Source organism: Microcaecilia unicolor, chromosome 2, assembly GCF_901765095.1.
Source record: "Microcaecilia unicolor chromosome 2, aMicUni1.1, whole genome shotgun sequence".
NCBI classification, from domain to species: domain Eukaryota; kingdom Metazoa; phylum Chordata; class Amphibia; order Gymnophiona; family Siphonopidae; genus Microcaecilia; species Microcaecilia unicolor.
The window spans coordinates 632,462,657-632,486,882 of NC_044032.1; the positions used below are offsets into that span (position 1 = coordinate 632,462,657).

The following is a 24,226-nucleotide window of genomic DNA, read 5'->3' on the forward strand; positions in this document are numbered from 1 at the left end:
AGTATTAAACACAGTTACAGGATTTGTTTTTAATAGGGATGTGCACAGGGCAAAGAGTTTCAGTTCACTTTTGATTTATTTGGGTTTGTTCCCTGATTTTCGGACGCTTGCATAATTCATTACATACATTCATTTCAAGGCCGGCACACACACAAAAGGAGAGGCAGGTGCTATCAGCATCAAAAACAAAAGAGAAAGTCACCAAGAATTCAGAGAAGCAGAGGCAACTTAAAGTTTATTCAACTTGAGATTGTGCTCTGCAACAGGGATCATATAACCAGGGCTGCCGAAAGGGGGGAGGGGCAGGGGGGTGCAAAATGGTAAATCTGGAGAAGTCTTGGCTTGGAGGCTCTCCCTTGCTGATGGAATGGTCGGGAGCAGGAGATATAAACCAAAGATATGGCTTCAAGGGGAATTCTATATTTTCTTTAGCCAGAAAAGCATTCTGATGCCACCAGAGCCTCTCGCTGGTACACCTTTTGTTCTAGAAGTTTCCTGCATCTTCCTTCTCTCTCTCTCTCTGGAAAGTATTAGAAGTGGGAAAGTTCACATTGATTCAGTGGCGTAGCCACAGGTGGGCCAGGGCCCACCCACTTAGGGTTCAGGCCCACCCAACAGTAGCACATATTTAGTGGTAACTGGTGAGGATCCCCAGCTCCACCAGCTGAAGACCGTAATGAAAACGCTACTCTCCATGATACTGGCACCTGCGCATGCTCAGTCTTCAGCGCGTGCCTGCTGCAGACTGCCAAGGTGGAAAGAAGTGTTTTCTCGCCAGTTGAGATATTTTTTTTTGGTGGTGGTGCGGGGGGGGGGGGGGGGGGGGGGGTGACACTTGGTGCCCACTCACTTCTTGCCTAGGCCCATCCAAAATCTGTTGTCTGGCTATGCCCCTGCATTGATTGTACCAGTCTGCCTAACTACAAATGAGGTCAGCCAGAGGGTTTTATTCTATTGGTGGATTAAAATAGAAACACTGAGGAGGATTTAGGCAACACTTTTACTGCTGAATTCCTCAGGTCGCTACAGGATCATTTATGCCACTGTACATTTCTGCAGATTACAATTTACACTTGACAACATCAAATTAGTCTATTTATTAGACACAAGATATGTCAAAATGTTTGTTCCATTTACATTTTTAAATCATATTACCTGTCATTTTTATGATTATTTTCATGTATATCTTGCTGTGTATTTTACTGTATGTTTATCAATATGGCTTTTGTTAGACACTCAATTATAACCTTTTAAAATGTTATTTTATTTACATGTTGTGAAGATAACGAGACTATTGTGATGATGAAGCTCCCACCTCAGGATCCCAGATCCCTCTTTCGCTCAGGGTGAGCTGGTTCTCAATATGTAGATTTTATGCAAATTAATCTACTACCCTTTTCTGCTCAGGGTGACCTGCTTCTCAAAAGGCAAACATAGTCAGGTCTCACCAATCAGGCTATTTTCATACACATCTTTATTCCAGCCTCTGGGGCACACTTCTTGTGTTGCAGGAATTGAGATAGGAATTTGTGATACTTCAGGAGTCAGACAGCACACACCAGAATAGGAAAGTAATCTTCTTTATTTGCCAGCAAACAAAGCAGGACATCAGCATTAAGTCTCTTCTTCTCTTTGTGTCTTTCTCTCAGCTCTCTGTGTCTTTGTCTCAGCTGCTTCTCTTCTTATGCTGTCTTCTCCTTCTTCTGTCTGTTCCTTCTGTCCTTCTCTTTCTTCTGAGCTCCTTCTGACGTAAACTGCTTCTGCTCCTACTTAAATACTGTTCTATCCAGCCTAGCCTAGCCCAGCCCCCTTACTCTCCAATTGGTTAAGGAATAGATTGGTCACTTTGCCTCAACCAATCATTACTTTTGAAATATCAGTTACATAGGTTTGGTATTCCTCAAACTGACCTCTAACCTGGGGCCCCTTAAGCCAGACATTTGGTCTCCAGAACTCTTATATTTTCCTTATGATTAATGTCTCATCTATAGCTTAAACTGGGTTCCCTTAGAGACCAAGAGGCCCTAGTGAGATTGGTTATTCTCATATTCCTAGTCTGGTTCATACTAACTGCTAACTAAACTCTGGCATTCATTAAAGGGGTCAAAAGCCAATCTTACTTAATGGCATACGGCTATGGTCTGTTATTACTTTCAGGAGGCCAGTCCTACACTTAGCTATAATTAATCAAGACTTTTCCTGACCTTTTTCACCTATCAGCTTATACATTGAACCAGCCAGAACTATGGCTAAGTCAAACCACATGTTGGCCTCTTCACTACAGTCTTTGCTTAGAAACATCAGACAAAGAATTGATACAGAATTTAAAAAGGTTTCCTACCTATTAACTACACAGAATACACAGAATCAGTATTTCTTATAAGACATATTCTAAATATCAGGAATATCTACATATTAAGCACTTCTAAATAGTATTTCAGCCTATTCTTAAACTACAATATGTCTAACAGTATACAAATGTTGAGCTAGCTTTCATCATTCACCAGGGTGAAAGAAATTCCTGTCTCTGACCTTTCTAACCCAGCCCGGCAAACGTAAATAACCTAAACCAGATGACATTCCTTCACTACTTGCTTGCAAGGTAAAAAGCTAGAATTCAAACACCACTTTTAATATCATTTCTCAGAGTTAACACTTTCTTTGCCCACTGCCTCATTCCCCCCTTTGAGACTAAAATCAGCTTATGCAGAGATAAGTCTCACAACTCAAACTCTGGAGATTATAGTGATCCTAATTAGGAATAGACTTGTGAATCACCATTACCCTACTTGTTAAGGTCCGACGGCATACTGCCGAAGCACATGAGGCCAGGAAACAAAACAACAACCCTGCTAAAACTAAGACTATTAGGGAAATAAACAAGGGACGTATCCAGGAGGTCAATGACCACCACCAGGAGGTAAGGTCTAATCCTCCTCGGTAATCCTCCACATTAAGGCTGGCCAGCTGTAGGACTTTATCCATGGCATGCCTAACTACATGCGTCCTATTTATGACAATAGTACAGCACTCTGAAGAATTTAGCACTGTGCAGAGACCACCCTGAGCTGCAAAGAGATAATCAAGACCCATACGGTTATACCGAGAAACTATACTTAATTCATTAATTTGATCCTGCAATGCATTGACTACCACGTTCAGCTCATGAACTAGAACATGGAGTAGAGACTGAAGTCTCCGAGTAGCCATACCTAGTTCAGTAATACCCGCTACCGGGCCTCCAATTGGAATCCAGGCCGTGGCAGAAAGGGCTACAAGTCTCTTTTTAGTCAGAGGATAAGTAGAATTGATATACTGGAGGGCTAATTCAATCGCCTCATCCTCTGTGGCAACGGAGGAGGGTAAGGACAAAGCCTCTCGCTTAGAGCGGTGCGGGGATAGTGGCTTGAGAGGAATAACTTTAGGAAAATAATTCAAGGTTACCAATACACAAAAATCATATGTGGAGGGAAGAACCATGTGGAGGACATTATCACAGAGCCAGTAATGACCAAGGAGAGGGTGAGGAAAGTTCCCAATAAATGTTGGCTCAGGCTGGACAGGGTACTTAGGGTGCCCATAATGCGAGCCCCTATCCCAGGGGGAACGAAGACGAAATGGAGACTTTGCACACCATAGGCGCCAATCCCCAATTGTGACAGGCTGCTCATTTGTTAGTAACTCTTCATACCCCGGGGACTTATGAAAGTAGAAAATAAGCTTGGACACTATAGTCTTCTCAGTGGTACGCTTAGGAGCCAGATAATCACCTGGGTCATAATCTACAGGTATGGTAGCAGGGCACATAGGAGTACCTGGAGAAACTACCCACACAGATTCTCCTTTTTCTGGGAGAACATTAGTATAATTACAGGGAATGGGAAGAACAGTTGAGATGCTTCTTGTTAAACAAAACACTCCAGAGGCTGGATAGGGAGACGTAAAAACTGGCCTTAGAGAAGAGTCAGAGGGGGAAGTAGCATTATAAAAGGACCACCAAGTATAATCCTGGCTCCAAGGACCTGAACTCGAAAAGTAGGGAGGTATAAGAGCTGGGAGTTGCACAGGGACAGGTACAGCTGGGACATCTGTGGTATAAGGAGAAAATCGGGAACACACAATACAAGGGGAAGTAATCTTTGCCTGGCTAATTAGTTCCTGGACAGAGTGTAACCAAAGGTTGGAGCGAGTTGGGGTATTAGGAACAAGGAGGCAAGGAGTAGAAAACAACAAAAGCATCCAAACTACTAACATTTTCTTTCTTCCTAATCTAAAACAAATACAGCAAACTAATTAAGCAATAATATTTCAACAGTCTGTGCTAATCACAGATTACTCTCATATAGTGTTCTCAGTCTTTGAGTTCTTATACCAGTTGGGATAGACCCTCAACTGATAAGGATCAAGCTCTCAAATTCCAAGAAAGCCAGAATCAGGCAAGAAAGAGTCTCAGTGTGAAGCCGAAGTTCAGCCGCTCCTGCAGTATGCAGTTGACCCTTCTTTTCAGCTAGTAGATTCTTTGGTTCGGGTCAAGCGCAACTTCAATGGCTCCGCTGGATCTCTTTCTGCTCTCCACTGTCTAGGCTCCGTCTGATCCGTGCTGGGCTCAGTCTGGTCAGCAGACTTAATTCGAGACCAATGGACCCATGGAGTAATCCCTGCGACCTTCACAGCTGCAGGGGTAGAAAGCAAAACAGTAAAAGGTCCTTTCCATCGGGGCCCCAAAGGCTGGAGCCTCCAGTCTTTCACCCAAACTCTATCCCCTGGCAGGAAGGAATGTACCTGAGCCTGGAAGGGGACAGGGTTTATTTCTCTCACATAAGACTGAAGCTCAGAAATTATCTTACCCAGGAGGGCTACCTGCTCCTGCACCTGGGCAGACCCTAAAATCCCTATGTCTCCCTTAATTCCCTGTAAAATGGCTGGGGGCTTCCCATACACAATTTCAAAGGGAGAGAGGGCTGTTCCTTTAGTTGGGGTGCATCGGAGGCGAAAGAGGGCTAGTGGCAATGCCTGTGGCCATTTCAATTGGGTTTCCTGACAAATCTTTGCTAGGCTATTTTTCAAGGTTCTGTTTGCTCGCTCAACCTGCCCTGAACTCTGGGGACGGTAGGCACAATGCAATTTCCAGGTAATGCGCAATGCGCGGGACAGGGCCTGAAGTGTAGCTTCAACAAAGGCGGGACCATTATCTGAACCTATGGCAAGGGGCAGTCCATACCTGGGGATGACATCCCTAAGGAGAGCTCGAGCTACTTCTGTGGCTTTCTCAGTGACTGTAGGATATGCTTCCACCCACCCAGAGAAGGTACAGACCATAACTAAGAGATATCGGAGCCTACCGCTCCTGGGCATTTCTGTGAAGTCTATAACTAGGGACTCAAAGGGTGTTAGTCCTCTAGACTGAACTCCTGGTGGAATACGGGGTCCCTGACGAGCATTATTCTGGGCACAGAGAGTACATCGGGCAGAGGCAGTGGCAACCAGACTATCCAATCCTTCCAGCACCACTACTCGACTGAGTAGACGGGCTAGTGCTGTTTTCCCTAAGTGTGATAGGTCATGAGCTTGAGACACTACAGGCCAAGCTAGGTGGCGTGGCACCAGAACTCTGGTATCAGGGAGATGTAACCAGCCATCAGGTCTCCTTACTGCACCTTCTTCTTGAGCCCATTTCTCTTCCATTTGGGTATACATAGGCGTCCATTCTTGCAATCGGATTTGGAACAGGGGGGTCACAGTACTTGCTGGGGGTCCTCGAGCAGCTTCCTTGGCCACCCGATCAGCATGGCGATTCCCTCGGGCCACTGGAGTATCTATTCTTTGGTGTCCCCTGCAGTGAATGACAGCTACCTTCTTAGGGGCCCACACAGCCTCTAGCAGCTGAAGTATTTCGGGTCCATACTTAACAGGTTGGCCTGCAGCATTTATGAGTCCCTTTTCCTTATACAAAGCTCCATGAGCATGTAGGGTTGTAAAAGCATACTTGGAATCAGTATAAATGTTGGTTACCAGTCCTGCTGCTAGCTCCAGAGCTCGTATGAGGGCCACAAGTTCTGCTTTCTGGGCTGAAGTTCCTTGGGGCAGGGCTCTTGCTTCTATCACCTTGTCTTCTGTCACCACAGCATAGCCTGCCAGTCGCTTGGAGTTCTCCACATAACTGCTTCCATCTGTAAAATAAATTACATCTGGGTCCCTCCAAGGAACATCTTTAAGATCTGGTCGACTGGAGTACACTTCATCCATGGTTTGGATACAGTCATGATCTGGTGGTCCCTCAGATGCTGGCAAAAGAGTAGCAGGATTGAATGTAGCCACTGTTTCCAGGTGTATCCGTGGATTCTCACACAAGCTAGCTTGGTACTTAACCATACGGTTATTTGTAAACCAATGGTTGCCCTTATACTCCATGAGGGTGAGAACTGCATGGGGGACTTTAACAACCAGTTCTTGCCCCAAGGTCAACTTATCAGCTTCCTGGACCAGTAAGGCTGTTGCTGCAATGGCCCTCATGCAGGCTGGCCATCCTTTAGCCACTCCATCCAGCTGTTTAGACAGGTATGCAACAGGCCTCTGCCAGGATCCCATCATCTGGGTCAGCACACCCAGAGCAACCCCCTGTCGCTCATGGACATACAGTGAGAAAGGTTTCTCCACATCAGGAAGGCCTAACGCAGGGGCTTGGAGTAGGGCTTTCTTTATGGCAATGAAGGATTGTTGAGCTGTAGGTCCCCATTCAAATGGTTCCTTTTCACCCCCCTTTGTGGCTTGGTAAAGGGGTTTCGCCATCAATGCAAAATTTGGAATCCAAATTCTGCAAAATCCGGCTGCTCCCAGGAATTCCCTAACTTCTCTTCTGGACTTGGGTTGGGGAATTGCAGCAACTGCTTGCTTCCTACTAGCATCCAGTCTCCGACTTCCCTGGGAAATGCAAAAGCCCAGATACTTCACTTCTGACTGACAAAGTTGGGCCTTTGAGCGTGAGACCTTATAGCCTGCATCCAAGAGTAGCTCCAGCAATTCTCTGGTAGCCTCAAAACACTCTTCCTGAGTCACTGCTGCAATCAGGAGGTCATCTACATACTGGAGTAAAACTCGCCTGGAAGGCTCAGATTTAAAAGTCTTAAGGTCTTGCCCTAGGGCTGTCCCAAAAATAGTGGGGGAATTCTTGAACCCCTGTGGCAGGCGGGTCCATGTATACTGAAGCTTCCTTCCTGTTACTGGGTTTTCCCATTGAAAGGCAAAAAGCAATTGACTGGCTGGGGCCACCCGAATACAAAAGAAGGCATCTTTTAGATCTAGTGTTGTGAAATGGGTAGCTCCAGAAGGTATCAATCCTAACAGGACATATGGATTAGGCACTACAGGGTGTAATGAGATAGTGGATTTGTTAACCACTCGTAAGTCTTGGACTGGCCGGTAGTCCTCAGTCCCTGGCTTCTGAACTGGCAATAGTGGCGTATTCCATGGAGACTGGCAAGGACGAATAATTCCATGGGATAACAAACGATTCAGATGTGCTTGAATCCCTTCCAGAGCCTTTCTGGGAATTGGGTATTGGCGAAGATGGATTGGCCGGGCACTTGGAAGTAAATCTACATGTACAGGAGGAATATTTCGGGCCAACCCTGGGGGATTATCTTCTGCCCATACCCCACTGACCTGAAAGCTATCTGCCAGGGGTAGGTCAACTTGGCCCTGCGACTGATGCAGCCGCCATTCTTCTTCAAGAGGGCAGCAGAAACTCAATATACCCTTAGGGCTGGATATCGGGGGCCGAAAGGAGACTGAAGTCTGGCCATCAGAGTCAAAGGAAATTTGGGCCCTAAGCTTGGACAGCAGGTCTCGGCCTAACAAAGGGATTGGACAGTCTGGCATATACAAGAATTCATGAGTGACTATGTGTGAGCCTAATTGGCATCTACGGGTTGTCAGGAAGGGCCTCCGGTTCTGCACCCCCGTGGCTCCCACCACTCGGACAGTTTTTCCAGACACAGGCGCTAATCGCTCCGTCACAACAGAATGTTCAGCTCCTGTATCAATCATGAATGGAATTGAGCGGCTCCCTATAGTTAGCTTGACCATAGGTTCCTGGGAGCCCAGTTTGTAGGAACCCGGTCTGTCCTATTCGTCCCATTCTGCCATCTCGGCTATCCCGATGATGTCAGATTCAGGAGGCTCATATCTTCCCTCTCGAACTCGGCCTCGGCTTCCTCGATCTCCTGGTCCCCTTCTCAGTCCCTGGCGCCTCTGGGGGCATTCATCTTTCCAGTGCCCTCTTTCCTTACAATAGGCACACTGGTCCCTCTCCAATCTTGGTCTGGGATTCTCCCCCCTTGGCCGGGATTGATTGAAGGCATCTCGGGGCCTGGCTGGTGGTCCGGGATCCCACTTTGGCTTCCCATTAGCTAGAGGTCGACCTCGGTTAAGGGTGGAATTAGTAATGGCTGCCGCTAAAAGGTCGGCCTTCTTCTGCATCTTCCGGTCAGCCTCTCGGCGCACCTCCTGATCTCTATTAATGAAAACCTTGGTTGCGATCTCAATTAGCTGGGTGGTATTCATCCCTGCGAATCCCTCCTGACGCTGCAACTTCTTCCGGATATCTGGCATACTCTGGGCCACCAATGCACTATTCACCATTCTCTGGTTTTCTTGGGCTTCAGGGTCAAATGGGGTGTATGTTCTGTAGGCTTCAATTAGTCGCTCTAGAAAGGCCCCAGGGGATTCAGTTGCCCCTTGGAGAATTTCAGAGACCTTTGCTAGATTAATGGGCCTCTTTATGCCTTTCCTCATACCTTCCAGTAAGTCCCGGCAATAGCCAGACAACAGTTCATAGTGCTGCCCATCATTTGGATCCCAATCTGGAGCTGCGCGAGGAAACCGAGCTCTAACCCATCCCTCTGGGTCCTGTGTCCCCCCGGGGACACGCTCTCGCGTGATGGCCTCAGCATTTTGCAAAATCTTCCGCCTCTCCTCAGTTGTGAAGAGGGTCAGGAGAAGTTGTTGACAATCAGTCCAGGTTGGGTTATGGGTGGCCATAATGCTAGTCACTAGGTCCACCACTGCCTGAGGCTTTTCAGTATAAGAGGGGTAATGCGTCTTCCAATTCAGGAGATCGGTGGTTGTGAAGGGTACATACTGATAGGCCTGTGCCTGTATAACCTGACCCTGATTATTAGGATCCGGTCGAGTGGTAGTTACCTGGCGGAGGGGCAGAACTCTCGAGGAGGTGGGAATGGAACCTGAGGTAGAGCTAGGAGCTACCCTCCTATCATGCTCAAAGGTGATTGCAGTGGGTCTAACCCATTCAGTGGAGGTGTGTTGAACCCCTGAGGGATGGGGAGGGGTACTCATAGACTGAGAGGTGGTCACAGGTGATTCAGTCCATTGAAAGGGATGCCGGGCCCCTGATGAGTGGGTAGGGGTATTAGAAGGAGAGGCTGGGCTGTCGGGAGTTGAGGAGTCAGGGAGTGGAACCCAAAACGGGTCTTCAGAGGTTAACAGGAGAGGATGTGGCACAGAAGGGTAGAGGCCGGGTGAAAAGTCCAACCTAGGGTGTGGCAGGTTTGGCACAGGAGGGGAAGAACTATCCGGAGAAGCCTGTGCTGGAGAAGCTTGGGCTGGACGGCGTGGATCTCTGGGGGTAGCACGGAACCCCAACAATGGGCCATAAGGTGGTGGCTCAAGGTCTGAGGGGTCATCAGAGAGTATGGGTTTCTCAGACAGGGTAGGGGCGGAAGCCACCGATTGGGTGGTAGGCTTCCTAGGGCTCTTTCCCTCTTCTAGTTTAGATTTTCTAATCTTTCTTTGAACACGGCCTAACATGAATTTTACTGGGGATCCCATATAAGTTTTCAACCAGGAGGGAGGGTCAGTCACAAGGCTGTCCCAGGAATCTATATAAGGGAGTTGTTCAGAATATTCTGGTTCTCCTACAACTATGCTGTAGACCTTCCGGATTACTTCAATATCTAAGCTGCCACTAGGGGGCCACCCCACTCCCATAGATGGCCACTCAACTTCACACAAGGTTCTTAAAGTACTTGAGCTTAAAGTCTGTCCATAGTCATTAATTAAAAATCCTTTCTTGAAGTTCTTAAGCATACAATCTAGGGGGGTAGCAATTTGTCTAGATAATGTCCCACCCATAATGCTTACAGTTACAACACACAAAAAGGGAGGGAATTTTTTTGAAAGTGCAGTAAGGGGTCTGCACTCTCGAGACACTAGGTAGACAGACAGCAATCGCTTCCTTCCGTTGCTGACCAATTGAACTCGCGTTAATTGGAAATGCAGCTATAAGAAGTCCGCACTCAATAATCATTCACGCATCACACATTCCATACAGAAAATCCCACCCAACAATTTCAGATTTCTCAAATACAGATAAGCTCAAGCGTTTTCGCTTCTAGTCCCCACGACTAGAAGGTACTAGGGCCTTCGCTGAGAGTTGATCAGGCTCTCCTTCCTCAATTTTCTTTGAGGGGCTGATTTACAATTTTCTAGCTAGAATTACAATACAGAATACAGAATACATACCCGGCGAATGTTCTCCAGTCAGTTGGGTGCTGGGATTAATGCAGGATTCATCCCACCGCTGCCACCAAGAATTGTTGCAGGAATTGAGATAGGAATTTGTGATACTTCAGGAGTCAGACAGCACACACCAGAATAAGAAAGTAATCTTCTTTATTTGCCAGCAAACAAAGCAGGACATCAGCATTAAGTCTCTTCTTCTCTTTGTGTCTTTCTCTCAGCTCTCTGTGTCTTTGTCTCAGCTGCTTCTCTTCTTATGCTGTCTTCTCCTTCTTCTGTCTGTTCCTTCTGTCCTTCTCTTTCTTCTGAGCTCCTTCTGACGTAAACTGCTTCTGCTCCTACTTAAATACTGTTCTATCCAGCCTAGCCTAGCCCAGCCCCCTTACTCTCCAATTGGTTAAGGAATAGATTGGTCACTTTGCCTCAACCAATCATTACTTTTGAAATATCAGTTACATAGGTTTGGTATTCCTCAAACTGACCTCTAACCTGGGGCCCCTTAAGCCAGACATTTGGTCTCCAGAACTCTTATATTTTCCTTATGATTAATGTCTCATCTATAGCTTAAACTGGGTTCCCTTAGAGACCAAGAGGCCCTAGTGAGATTGGTTATTCTCATATTCCTAGTCTGGTTCATACTAACTGCTAACTAAACTCTGGCATTCATTAAAGGGGTCAAAAGCCAATCTTACTTAATGGCATACGGCTATGGTCTGTTATTACTTTCAGGAGGCCAGTCCTACACTTAGCTATAATTAATCAAGACTTTTCCTGACCTTTTTCACCTATCAGCTTATACATTGAACCAGCCAGAACTATGGCTAAGTCAAACCACATGTTGGCCTCTTCACTACAGTCTTTGCTTAGAAACATCAGACAAAGAATTGATACAGAATTTAAAAAGGTTTCCTACCTATTAACTACACAGAATACACAGAATCAGTATTTCTTATAAGACATATTCTAAATATCAGGAATATCTACATATTAAGCACTTCTAAATAGTATTTCAGCCTATTCTTAAACTACAATATGTCTAACAGTATACAAATGTTGAGCTAGCTTTCATCATTCACCAGGGTGAAAGAAATTCCTGTCTCTGACCTTTCTAACCCAGCCCGGCAAACGTAAATAACCTAAACCAGATGACATTCCTTCACTACTTGCTTGCAAGGTAAAAAGCTAGAATTCAAACACCACTTTTAATATCATTTCTCAGAGTTAACACTTTCTTTGCCCACTGCCTCACTTGTAGCTTAAAACACTTTCACAAGCTTAAACAGTTCTTCCAGCTTAACCATTTCATTTCTTCCTACTCAGTGCAATCTTCCATTTTAAACATTTCTTCTTGCACAGTTCAATATCCATAGATTTCTTTCCCCTGAGCCCTCTCACACAGGCATTTGGGCTCAGTACTAACTCAGTCCCTGGACACACAGTCCCTCCTTGTAGCACACAGCTCTAGACACACAGTCTTTTCATCTTGGACACACAGTCCCTCTTCACTGTTCTAGACACACAGTCTTTTCCTCTGGGACACACAGTACCTCTTCACTGTTCTAGACACCCAGTCTTTTACTCAGTCCCTGGACACACAGTCCCTCCTTGAACACATAGTTCTTATTCTTGATACTCCAGGGCCTTCTTACCCCAGCCAGCTTCCTTCTTGGGAACACACAGTTCTATCCCCAGTCCCAAAGGGCACAGCCAGTACTTCTCATGGGGATCAGGGTTGCCAGCTGGGAAAAATTTTCCCAGCCCGAAACAGCTGTAAACCCGCCCAAAAACCGCCCGTAGCCAATCCCCGTCTTCCGCGTCACCGAACCCCGCCCCCGTGTCACTAACCCCGCCCCCGCATCACCTAACCCAGCCCCCCGTGTCACTAACCCCGCCTCCCATGTCACTAACCCCGCCTCTCACGTCACGAACTCCGCCTCCCTCATCACTAGCCCCGCCCCCTACATAATCCCTGATGTCAACCCCGCCCTGAAAGGCTTCTATTGGTCCAATTTGGACCAATAGAAGCCCCGGAAAAGCTTCTATTGGACCGAATTGGACCAATAGAAGCTCCGGAAAAAACCGCCGAACTCGCACAGCGGCGACGGGAAAACCGCCCAAAAAACCGCATCCCGCGAAATTTTCCCGCCGCCGCTGGCGAAAACCCGCCCAATTGGGCGGTAAAACCGCCCACCTGGCAACACTGATGGGGATTCTACTGCTCACAGCCAATACTTCTCTCCCTCACCACTCAGGTGGGGTATTAAGTGGTTAATGGCCAAACAGGACCCAGCCCATAACCTGCTGCACCTGTTTCTATCCCCAGGACTCTCCTCGGTCCTAGCGACCTCCTGCTATACACCCCTTACTGGCTCCCTTTTTTGACTCACCCAGCCCTTCTCCCTGGACATTTTAGGGGAACAGCGCCCTCTAGGGGCCTAACCAGGGTAGGACAGCCTCTTCCTTCTCACAATGTTTATATTCTTTATCATTTCATATGTTTTTGCAAACATCACCATACCCCAACTCAGGCAGGCTCCAAAACATGACTACGTCAGTTCACTGCTCATGCTTTCTCTACTATTCAATAAGGCGCCGCTAATTTTCAAAACAGATGGACGTCTCAAAATACCTAAAAAAACATCCATCTGCTAAAAAGTCCAAATCCTGATTTTGAAAAGTCAGAATCTGGATGTTCCCTACTGCAGTTCATCCAAATAGCAAGGGGGTTTGTTGGGTAGAACTAGGGAGGGCACAAAATCAGGACATCCACCAGCTATTACCGAATGGGAAGAAACATCCCAGTTTAAAAAGAAGTACATCCTAAATTAGACACCTGGGGGATTAAGGCAAGACATCTCCTTAATCTCCAAGTAGTTGATGTCCCCCTCTCTCTCCTTTGAAAGTGAAACCAGAAAGCAAAACCAGGATCTATGCCAGCGGCAATTATTTTGGCCATTCTGAAGAAAGCAGAACATAGATCAGGGGAGTAGCCTAGTGGTTGGTATAGAGGGGCATAATCGAACGGGGATGCCCATCTATAAGGGCACCCATCTCTAGGGATGGCCCCGGAAAGCAGCGTCTCCGACCGTATTATCGAAACAAGATGGGCGGCCATCTTTCGTTTCGATAATACGGTCGGGGACGGCTAAATCTCAACATTTGGGCCGCCCTTAGAGATGGCCGACATTGGTTTTCGCCGATAATGGAAACTAAGGGCAGCCATCTGAAAACTGGCCAAATCCAAGCCATTTGGGCATGGGAGGAGCCAGCATTTGTAGTGCACTGGTCCCCCTCACATGCCAGGACACCAACCAGGCACCCTAGGGGGCACTGCAGTGGACTTCATTAATTGCTCCCAGGTGCATAGCTCCCTTCCCTTGGGTGCTGAGCCCCCCCAAATCCTCCCCAAAACCCACTCCCCGCAACTGTACACCACTACCATAGACCTTATGGGTGAAGGGGGGCACCTACATGTGGGTACAGTGTGTTTTGGAGGGCTCCCATTTACCACCACAAGTGTAACAGGTAGGGGGGGGATGGGTCTGGGTCCGCCTGCTTGAAGTGCACTGCACCCACTAAAACTGCTCCAGGGACCTGCATAGTGCTGTGATGGAGCTGGGTATGACATTTGAGGCTGGCATAGAGGCTGGCAAAAAAATGTTTTATAATTTTTTTTGTGTGGGAGGGGACTGGTGACCACTGGGGGAGTAAGGGGAGGTGATCTTTGATTCCCTCCGGTGGTCATCTGGTCAGTTCGGGCACCTATTCAAGGCTTGGTCGTGAACAAAAAGGGACCAAGTAAAGTCGGCCAAATGCTTGTCAGGGCCGCCCTTCTTTTTTCCATTATCGGCTGAGGATGGCCATCTCTTAACCACGCCCCGTCCCGCCTTCGGTACACTGCTGACACGCCCCCTTGAACTTTGGCCGTCCCGTGGCGGAAAGCAGTTGAAGCCAGCCAAAATCGGCTTTCGATTATACCAATTTGGCCGCCCTTAGGAGAAGGCCGCCTATCTCCCGATTTGTGTCAGAAGATGGCCTCCTTCGAAAATAAGCTGGATAGTGGCCTATACACCAAGGGACACAGGTTCGAATCCTATTCTAACTCTATTGGGGCCCTTTTACTAAGACGTGTAAGCGTCTACAAGTGTGCAACGCGTGCCAAAATGGTGTTACCGCCCGGCTACCACGTGGCTCTTGTGGAAATTTCATTTTTGGCGCGCGTCCGAGACGCGCATCTGAAAAATAATTTTTATTTTCGGATGCACGTATTGGGTGCACACCAAGTGGCGTTTGACGCGCATAGGTCATTACTGCCTGGTTCCCACATGAAACTTTACAGCTAGGTCAATGGCTGGCAGTAAGGTCTCAGACCCAAAATGGACGCGCGGCAATTTTCATCTTGCCGTGTGTCCATTTTCAGCAAAAATATTAAAAAGCCATTTTTTTTGCAGATGCGCTGAAAAATGATTCTGCGTGCACCCAAAACATGCGCCTACACTACTGCAGGCCATTTTTCAGTGCACCTTAGTAAAAGGACCCCTTAATTTTTTTGGGGGGGCTCCCTCTAGGGACAGAAAAATACTTACTGTACCTAAAGAAATAAGACACCTGGAAGCCAGAAGGACACCTGGAAGCCAGAAGGCTATTGAACTGGTGTATTTTCAGGTACGGTAGGTGTTTTTCAGGTCCTAGATGGTTACAGTGGGATTTGAACCTGCGTCAGGGCCGTGCCTAGGGTCTCTGGCGCCCCCCTGCAGCCTATCAGTTGGCGCCCCCCCTGCAGACTATCAGTTGGCGGCGGTGGCGCCCCCCCCCCCCCGTGAAAATGATCGCTCACCACTTGCCACACTGACAGGAATTGTCAGCAATATTCTTAGAAACAAATTGCTATACATTGCAAAATAAGATAGCAGATGTAAATTCTCAAAGTGGACATATTCCAAACACTAAAATGAAAATAAAATGATTTTTTTTCTACCTTTGTTGTCTGGTGACTTTCTTTCTCTGATCATGCTGGCCCAGTATCTGATTCTGCTGCTATCTGTCCTCTTAACTCCGTTTCCAGGGCTTCCTTTCCATTTATTTCTTTCCTTTCCTCCTTTCTTCTTCATTTCTGGTCCTCAGCTTCTGCCTATTTTCTTCATCCATGTGCAGTTTTTCTCCTCTCTTCCTTTTCCCTCATTTCATCTCCTTCATCTCTCTTCCCTCCCCACTATGTCCAGCAATTTCTCCTCTCTCCCTGAGCCCTGCCCTCCCAATCCATGCCCATCCATGCTCCTCTGTCCCCTGCCCCCTCCATTAATCCCTATCCAGCAATTCCCCTCTCTCCCTTCCATGACCCCCCCTCGCATCCATGCTCCTCTCTCTCCCATGTCCCAGCCTGGCCCGCCCTCTTCTCCCCCCCTTCGCATCCATGCCCCCCCCTTCGCATCCATGCTCTCGTTTCTCCCCTGCCCTCCCGCTCCCATTGTTCAACTGCCCACCCTCTTCTCTCCCCCCAACATCCCTTTTCTTTTTTTTTCTTTTTAAATTTACCTCCATGGCGGTTCCGGCAGCGCAGCGTCAGGGAAGGAGGCAGCACTCCCGACGTCTAGCCTTCCCTTCGCTGTGTTCCGCCTTCTTCTGACGTCATCAGAAGAAGGCGGAACACAGCGAAGGGAAGGCTAGAGACGTCGGGAGCGCCACCTCCTTCCCTGACGCTGCGCTGCCGGAACCGCCACCACGGAGGTAAATTTAAAAAGAAAAAAAAAAGAAAAGGGATGTTGCGGGAGGGCGAGCGAGGTGAGCATGGTGCGGCGGCGCCCCCCAGAGGGAAGCGCCCCCCTGCCATGCTTACCTCGCTTACCGTGTTAGCACGGCCCTGACCTGCGTCCTTTGGTTTACTGCCCATTGCATTAACTACTAGGCTACTCCTTTGCTCTGCAAAAGTATCTGTGTGACAGTTTTCTAAGGCAGATGCCAGATGGATGGGCCTGGGCCTAAGATGAGTGGGCAGAAGAACCCCTTCCCATCCCACAGGTGATTTAGTCTCTCCTTCTCTCACCTCCATGCATAGGAGCCAACTTTTCAAAATTATTGGGGGTGCTAAGCCCAATGGAAATGACCCCTCCCTGGACACATACAAGGAATTTTCTCAATATTGGGGGTGCTCAAGCACCCACAGCACCCACAGAGTCGGCTCCAATGCCTCCATGCCATATGGTCTCTCAAACATCCCCCCCTCTCCTGCATACCTTTTAAATAGCAGATTTTCACCACTGCTCATGTTGGCCCCACAGCCTTCCCACTGATGCAACTTCCTGTTTCCGCATAGGCGGGAACACGTCAGAGAGAAGGCTGTGGGGCCGGTGTGAATAGTTTGTATCAGTCGCTGCTCGCTGCAGGTGAAGATCTGCTATTTACAAGGTATGCAGGAGGGACAGTTGTTGGGAGTTCTTGGCTGGTGGACCTTGGGGATCCCTGCCAGTCACATCATAGGTGTGCTGCTACTGGGTGGGTCTGAGCCCATAGTGGCCCACTCAGGCCCACCCTTGGCTACGCCACTGCCCTGTGCCATGTTTTTTTACCATTTATAATTTGAACATTTCAGTTTATAAAATGGTTGCTCAGGATGGACGTCTCCTGCATAAGGATGTCCTTCTCATATATTTTTGAACAGAAAAGCTGGATGTCTTTCCTGTTTCAGAACAGCTGTGAAATGGATGTTTTTTTGGGACCTGATGGGCAGGAAGTCTCAATTCTGATTTGGTATACTTTACCACACAGATTCTACTGTGCAGAGTAAGAAGCGGCTCTTCATTCAAATTGTGTGTGGACAAAGTCTCGTTTCTTGTGTATCCAGCATTCAGCTGGTTTTCTTACATTAAATAACAGAGATTGAACGGCCCCTGATGCAGGCGCTGTGCACCGAAACATGGCCCATGTCGGGTCCATGATGCAAGATTGATATAAAAGATTCATGCTATGCAATTAAAGGACTTGTCCCAGGTTTGAAGGCTCCTTCTGCTTTTTTTTTTGTTTCTTGAACTTTCTTTTGCACTTTGGACCCTCTCTGTGTTGCTCAATTCTGATTTGGACATTTCTTTTGCAAATGCCCCTCTAAATTATTTTCCTGTTGCCATACTGGTGTGCTGCTTCCTTCGAGTGCAAAAAATAATCACAAAAATTGGAAAGAACTCAAAAGATCCCATGGGGTGCATAAAATCAAAAAATGAGGAGTGGGAACCGGGTCAGGCTTTTCAAAAACAGACTCAGGATGCCAAAGTGAAATTATAGATGTTTATTTAAGCTGACTCGACACGGTACCATGTTTCGGTACATATGTGCCTGCCTCAGGAGTCTTGATCCGTATACTTGACAATCACATTTGTCCTTGGCTATACATCTGGTAAAATAAACATGAGCTGGTCTTTAAAAAGACTGTTGGTAAAATAAACAAATGGTAAATATCATGTGAAATATCATTATGATGCTGCTTCCTTCTACTCTGACTTGGGCCTGGATGCATCAAACTTACCGTGTTGGAAGCAATCGTTTTCAGCCAGTTTCAAGTGGTTTAGCGATCACGGTATTGAGTGACAAATGCGTAAAAGCCTACAGCGACCTGTTTACCACACTCACATCTGTAGAACGAAAATGGTATGCAAATATATTGTAATTTATAAGTTCTCATTCAAATGAAGGCAAAGCAATGCACAGAAAGGACCGCCCAGGACTGCATACCTTTAATGTGATATATTTAACGGGTGCACAGGGGCTGCCGGTAACCTCTGGAGCTGTCATCTGCAGTCAACATAAGCACGTCAATAAAGTGCGTGCATAAGCGTTGTCATCGACGTGTTATTTATGCTTACGTGCATCCACTTTGGGCCACTGTTTCCTTCTCCTCCTGTCGGGGCACACTAAGATCCTCCATGGCTTCCTGAAAAAAAAAGAAGATGTTAACAGGAGGGAAAATGCAGAATAAACCACAATTACCACCCGCCCACGGCCTCATCTCTCTGCATCCCCCAGCATTTCTCTACAGGTATGAAACCCCCTGAAACAATTTTGCGGCCCACAGATAAGACTACATCACCTCTCTCCCTCCTGCCCCTCAACTAATGCGAAAAGATGAAAAAAATGGGGAAAAATGAGATATGTCTCACACTCACCAATGAAAATGTGAAAGCACACACACACAAAAAAAAAAAAAACGGGATGCAAGCAACGTGGCACAGCACACGGTAACCGTCTGCAGAGTGATTAAAAAATCGCGCGTGGACCAGAGCCTGTAAGGCTTTGCTTACGAGTGAAGTCTACTTCACACACCTAGGATGCATGTCTATGATGTGATCTTTTTAGACATGCGTACAACAGCTGCAGCGCTTGCCGTGTGCTTAGCGAATGACTATTGTGTGCATGTGTTTGCAACACCGCTGCCGTGGATTTCTACAGGTTAGCGAGACTTTCATGCATCGACCTTTCTATTACCACATGGCTCATTTGCATGCGATTTTATTTTGAGCATCAGTCATTTTTTCAAAATCGGTATCTTGTAACGTGGACCTTTACGCTTTCGGTTCTTTAACGTTTCTTTCACGCAACTGGCCCTGGGTTTCTCCGCGCCTGGTCCTAGTGGTTGGCCACTATGGATGACCATGACAATCCATGACTTAAATATGTTACTCTAAAGGAGAGAGAGAAGAGAGGACACCAGTGGCGTACCAAGGGGGGGGGGGGGGGCGGTGGGGGCGGTCCGCCCCGGGTGCACGCCGCTGGGGGGGGTGCCACGGCGCGCGCCTGCTCCTCCGTGTTCGCTAAACTTCGTTCGTTCGCTGCAGCTCCCTCTGCCCCGGAACAGGTTACTTCCTGTTCCGGGGCAGAGGGAGCTGCAGCGAACGAACGAAGTTTAGCGAACGTGGAGGAGCAGGCGCGCGCCACGGCACCCCCCAGCGGCGTGTACCCAGGGGGGGGGTCATTTCGCCAGAGGGGGGGAGGTGTCATCTAGCAGGGGGGTGGCGCGCTGCACCCGGGGGGGGGCGCATCGGCGCTCCGCCCCGGGTGCCATCGAGTCCAGGAACGCCACTGGAGGACATAAACCTGTTTCAGTAAAAACAATGCTGTAGTAGAGCAAAAGGTCACAGAAAATCTTTAGACTAAGGAAGCGAAGAAAAATTCACCAATAACTGTGCATGAGGAATGAAAACGGCCAGGCTAGATGAAACTTATGATCCTTATCTAATGTGATTTTCTCTGTTTACAATGCATAGCAATTTACCTGATTACAGACATCCGTTCAATAATAAATTACCTCAATATTAGATGTTAGAATGGCGTTCATTCTCTTGGTTCTTTTTCTTAGTAATAGTAGACAAGCAGTTCATTTTGGAGTCTGGCGGAATTGATTCATGGAAAGAGCTTCAAGTTTTTCTGCAGAACTGCTTCAAAAGCTTGGAATATAACAAGCATTTTTGTAAAGATGCATATTTGGAGAATGGATTTTGAAAGCATACAGTACCTTGTAAAAATCTTCATACGTGAAAATGTACAAGGATATGAAAGCTTTTACAAGGCACTGTACCTGCAACTGGTATGACCATTTGATAGACCTGTTCAAAAGGTGACATTCTTCACTTTAACAACCTTTTCCTCATAAAAACCTCAGTCAAGAGCAGAAAACCAAAGGAACCAGAGTTGATGATACGTTGGAACACTTTGCTCAGTGTGCTGCGGCAGCTAAGAAAGCAAATAGAATGATAGGAATTGTTAGGAAAGGAATGGAGAACAAGGACGTTATAATGCCTTTGTATCGCTCCATGGTGCGACCGCACCTCGAATACTGTGTTCAATTCTGGTCACCGCATCTCAAAAAAGATAACGTGGAATTAGAAAAGGTACAGAGAAGGGCGACGGTATAATCGAAAGCCGATTTTGGGCGTCTTCAACTGCAATCTGTCGCGGAAATGGCCAAAGTTGACGGGGGCATGTCGGAGGAGTAGTGAAGGCGGGACTGGGGCGTGGTTATCGGCCGAGGAGAGATGGGCACCTTTAGCCGATAATCGAAAAAAGAAAGGTGTTTTTAGCGCGAATTTTGGTCATTTTTTGGACCCTTTTTTGTCACGAACAAGTCCCAAAAAAGCGCATTAAATGATCAGATGACCACCGGAGGGAATCGGGGATGACCACCCCTGACTCCCCCAGTGGTCACTAACCCCCTTCCACCAAACAAAAAAGAACTTTTACAACTTTTTTTGCCAGCCTATATGCCAGCCTCAAATGTCATACCCAGCTCCATCACAGCAGTATGCAGGTCCCTGGAGCAGTTGTTAGTGGGTGCAGTGGACTTCAGGCAGGTGGACCCAGGCCCATCCCCCCGACCTGTTACACTTGTACTGGTAAATGGGAGCCCTCCAAACCGCCCCCAAAACCCACTGTACCCACATGTAGGTGCCCCCCTTCAGCCATAAGGGCTATGGTAATGGTGTAGACTTGTGGGCAGTGGGTTTTGGGGGGGATTTGAGGGGCTCAGCACCCAAGGGATGGGAGCTATGGACTTGGGAGGTATGTAACCTTTTTTTAAATTGTTACAAGTGCCCCCTAGGGTGCCTGGTTGGTGTCCTGGCATGTGAGGGGGACCAGTGCAGTACGAATCCTGGCCCCTCCCACGACCCAATGCCTTAGATTTGTTCGTTTTTGAGCTGGGCGCCTTCGGTTTCCATTATCGCTGAAAAACAAAATCGCCCAGCTCAAATTCGCACAAATCCGATGCATTTGGCTGGCACAAACCGCATTATCAGAAAAAAGATGGACGCCCATTTTTTTCGAAAATACGGTTTGTCCCGCTCCTTCACGTACCCGTTCTCGGAGATAGATGCCCATGGAGATGGGCGTTTGCGTTCGATTATGCCCCTCCAAGTGATTTAACTGGTCAGCGGCCAGCTAAATTGCTTTGAATGTCGGCCCCATAATCTTTTAGTCATTTGAATGAATACATATTGGTCACTCTGACTGCATGAAGGAGAGCTTTATACATGTTGATGATTTCCAAGAACAGCAGACATGGGAAGTTAAAGTTAAAGTTTGGCTTTGATAGTATCAACACCTAATCTGTTGCATTATTCAGTGCAAAGATTATTCATGATGCTGAACACTCATTCCACATAGGTGTTGCTGCATGGAATTGAAAAAAAAAACGTTGGTACAATCATTTTCATATTTGATGCTTCTGTATTTTGAAGACTTTTCCACCGTTTATCAGCACTTGTTAGTTCTTGGCTTTCACTCAATGCTGGAGCTACTACGTGCAAAAGCAATAATTCTCTATATAAATCGTCCATGTGGAGCTGCTCTTGAATGCCAAACAGTTCACCTAAATTAATCAGACATTCTATTTTGGGCAAGTCCTCAAGTGAAAGGCAGGCAAACTTCCTAAAAGGTGATTTATCAAAGTCAAAACATTTTTTAAGGTAGTCAAAGGCCTAGATTAAACTTTCGAAGCTTCTGTTCTAAACTTTTCACACTGCTCTTTCTCAAAATGACACATTGCATGTTTAGCCGTGAGTTACAAGAATTCATCTGTCCAGTGGCGTTCCTATGTCGGCTGCCACCTGGGGCAGATCGCCATTGCTCACTCCCCCAGCGCATCACCCCCCCCCAGTGCATCATCTCCACTCCCCTCAACACATCACCTCCATCCCACTGTCGCATCATCTCCACCCCCCCCCCCCCGGCACATCACTTCCTGGGGGTGCAGGGAGCAGTCGCACGGCTGTCGGCCCCACCGGTCCCCTGACCCGGAACAGGAAGTAACATCAGAGGGAGCAGGGAACCGGTGGAGCCGACAGCCGTGCGACTGCTCCCTGCACCCCCTTGTAGCGTGCACCCGGGGTGGACCGCCCCAGTGCCCCACCTTGATAAGCCACTGCATCTGTCTACTCTCCAGCTACACCTTCAATCTATCCATAATGTTCAAGATATTAGTGACTTGAATATTATTCTTTTCTAATGCCAGTATTGCCATTTGGAAAACTGCCACAAGAGGGCAGTAATAGAAAATGTAACACTCTGCCATTGTTTATATTTACTTACTCTATCTTCTTGGTCTGATATGAACAACCAAATTGTCTTATCACAATCGTCAGACCTAGAGATGGGAATAACTAGTGAGGTAATTAAATTCGCCGATGACACAAAATTATTCAGGGTCGTCAAGTCGCAGGAGGAATGTGAACGATTACAGGAGGACCTTGCGAGACTGGGAGAATGGGCGTGCAAGTGGCAGATGAAGTTCAGTGTTGACAAGTGCAAAGTGATGCATGTGGGTAAGAGGAACCCGAATTATAGCTACGTCTTGCAAGGTTCCGCGTTAGGAGTTACGGATCAAGAAAGGGATCTGGGTGTCGTCGTCGATGATACGCTGAAACCTTCTGCTCAGTGTGCTGCTGCGGCTAGGAAAGCGAATAGAATGTTGGGTGTTATTAGGAAGGGTATGGAGTCCAGGTGTGCGGATGTTATAATGCCGTTGTATCGCTCCATGGTGCGACCGCACCTGGAGTATTGTGTTCAGTACTGGTCTCCGTATCTCAAAAAAGATATAGTAGAATTGGAAAAGGTACAGCGAAGGGCGACCAAATGATAGTGGGGATGGGACGACTTTCCTATGAAGAGAGGCTGAGAAGGCTAGGGCTTTTCAGCTTGGAGAAGAGACGGCTGAGGGGAGATATGATAGAAGTGTATAAAATAATGAGTGGAATGGATCGGGTGGATGTGAAGCGACTGTTCACGCTATCCAAAAATACTAGGACTAGAGGGCATGAGTTGAAGCTACAGTGTGGTAAATTTAAAACGAATCGGAGAAAATTTTTCTTCACCCAACGTGTAATTAGACTCTGGAATTCGTTGCCGGAGAACGTGGTACGGGCGGTTAGCTTGACGGAGTTTAAAAAGGGGTTAGATAGATTCCTAAAGGACAAGTCCATAGACCGCTATTAAATGGACTTGGAAAAATTCCGCATTTTTAGGTATAACTTGTCTGGAATGTTTTTACGTTTGGGGAGCGTGCCAGGTGCCCTTGACCTGGATTGGCCACTGTCGGTGACAGGATGCTGGGCTAGATGGACCTTTGGTCTTTCCCAGTATGGCACTACTTATGTACTTATGTACTTATGTCAGGACCTGTTTGTAGGAAATTGGTTTCTACAGCCTTCCAGATGAGTAAAAGCCAATGAACTACTGGGAAGTGGCACAAGACTTGATGGTAGGTATCCCTTCCCCTACATCTTCTTAAAACTGTATTTTGCAGTGTTGTGCAATTTTTTTTTTAATTTGTCAGCTTTTGAAAGACAAAGCAGTGTGTTCCATAAGTCACTGATGCATTGTCAGCTTTCATATACGACCATGTTCTGGAGAGTAAGCCCTAGAGACTCAACTGCCTCCATGATTCATCGCTACTGAATCAGATGTTTCATCAGGTTCCTTGTAAAAATCAAGGAGACGGTCTTGCACGCTTTCTGTTACATCAAAAATTCTCACTGCCAGAGGAAAAACTTTCTGTTGGCATCAGTAGAAAGAGAATGTTTCCGGTTGGATTTTTGAGGCAATTTCTGAGTTGGGATATCAACATTTATCAATTTTGTTTCCACAATCCATGAACATATTAACTGTACTGATGTTTTATTCTATGCTATGTTTGTACTAATTCCACTGATGC

The 24,226-nt window shown here is 47.1% G+C and overlaps 1 long non-coding RNA gene across 2 annotated transcripts in view; it reads right to left on the reverse strand.

Annotated features, from left to right (window-relative positions):
• Positions 1 to 17,829: 17,829 nt before the first annotated feature.
• LOC115461702 overlaps positions 17,830 to 24,226 on the reverse strand; it is an 83,124-nt gene continuing 76,727 nt past the window's right edge. For both annotated transcript variants that reach the window (XR_003940740.1, XR_003940741.1), the window contains 3 exons: positions 18,259 to 18,457; positions 18,053 to 18,158; positions 17,830 to 17,955 (listed from right to left, as the gene is read on the reverse strand). This is a non-coding gene — a long non-coding RNA (uncharacterized LOC115461702). The remainder of the gene's footprint in view (positions 17,956 to 18,052; positions 18,159 to 18,258; positions 18,458 to 24,226) is intronic.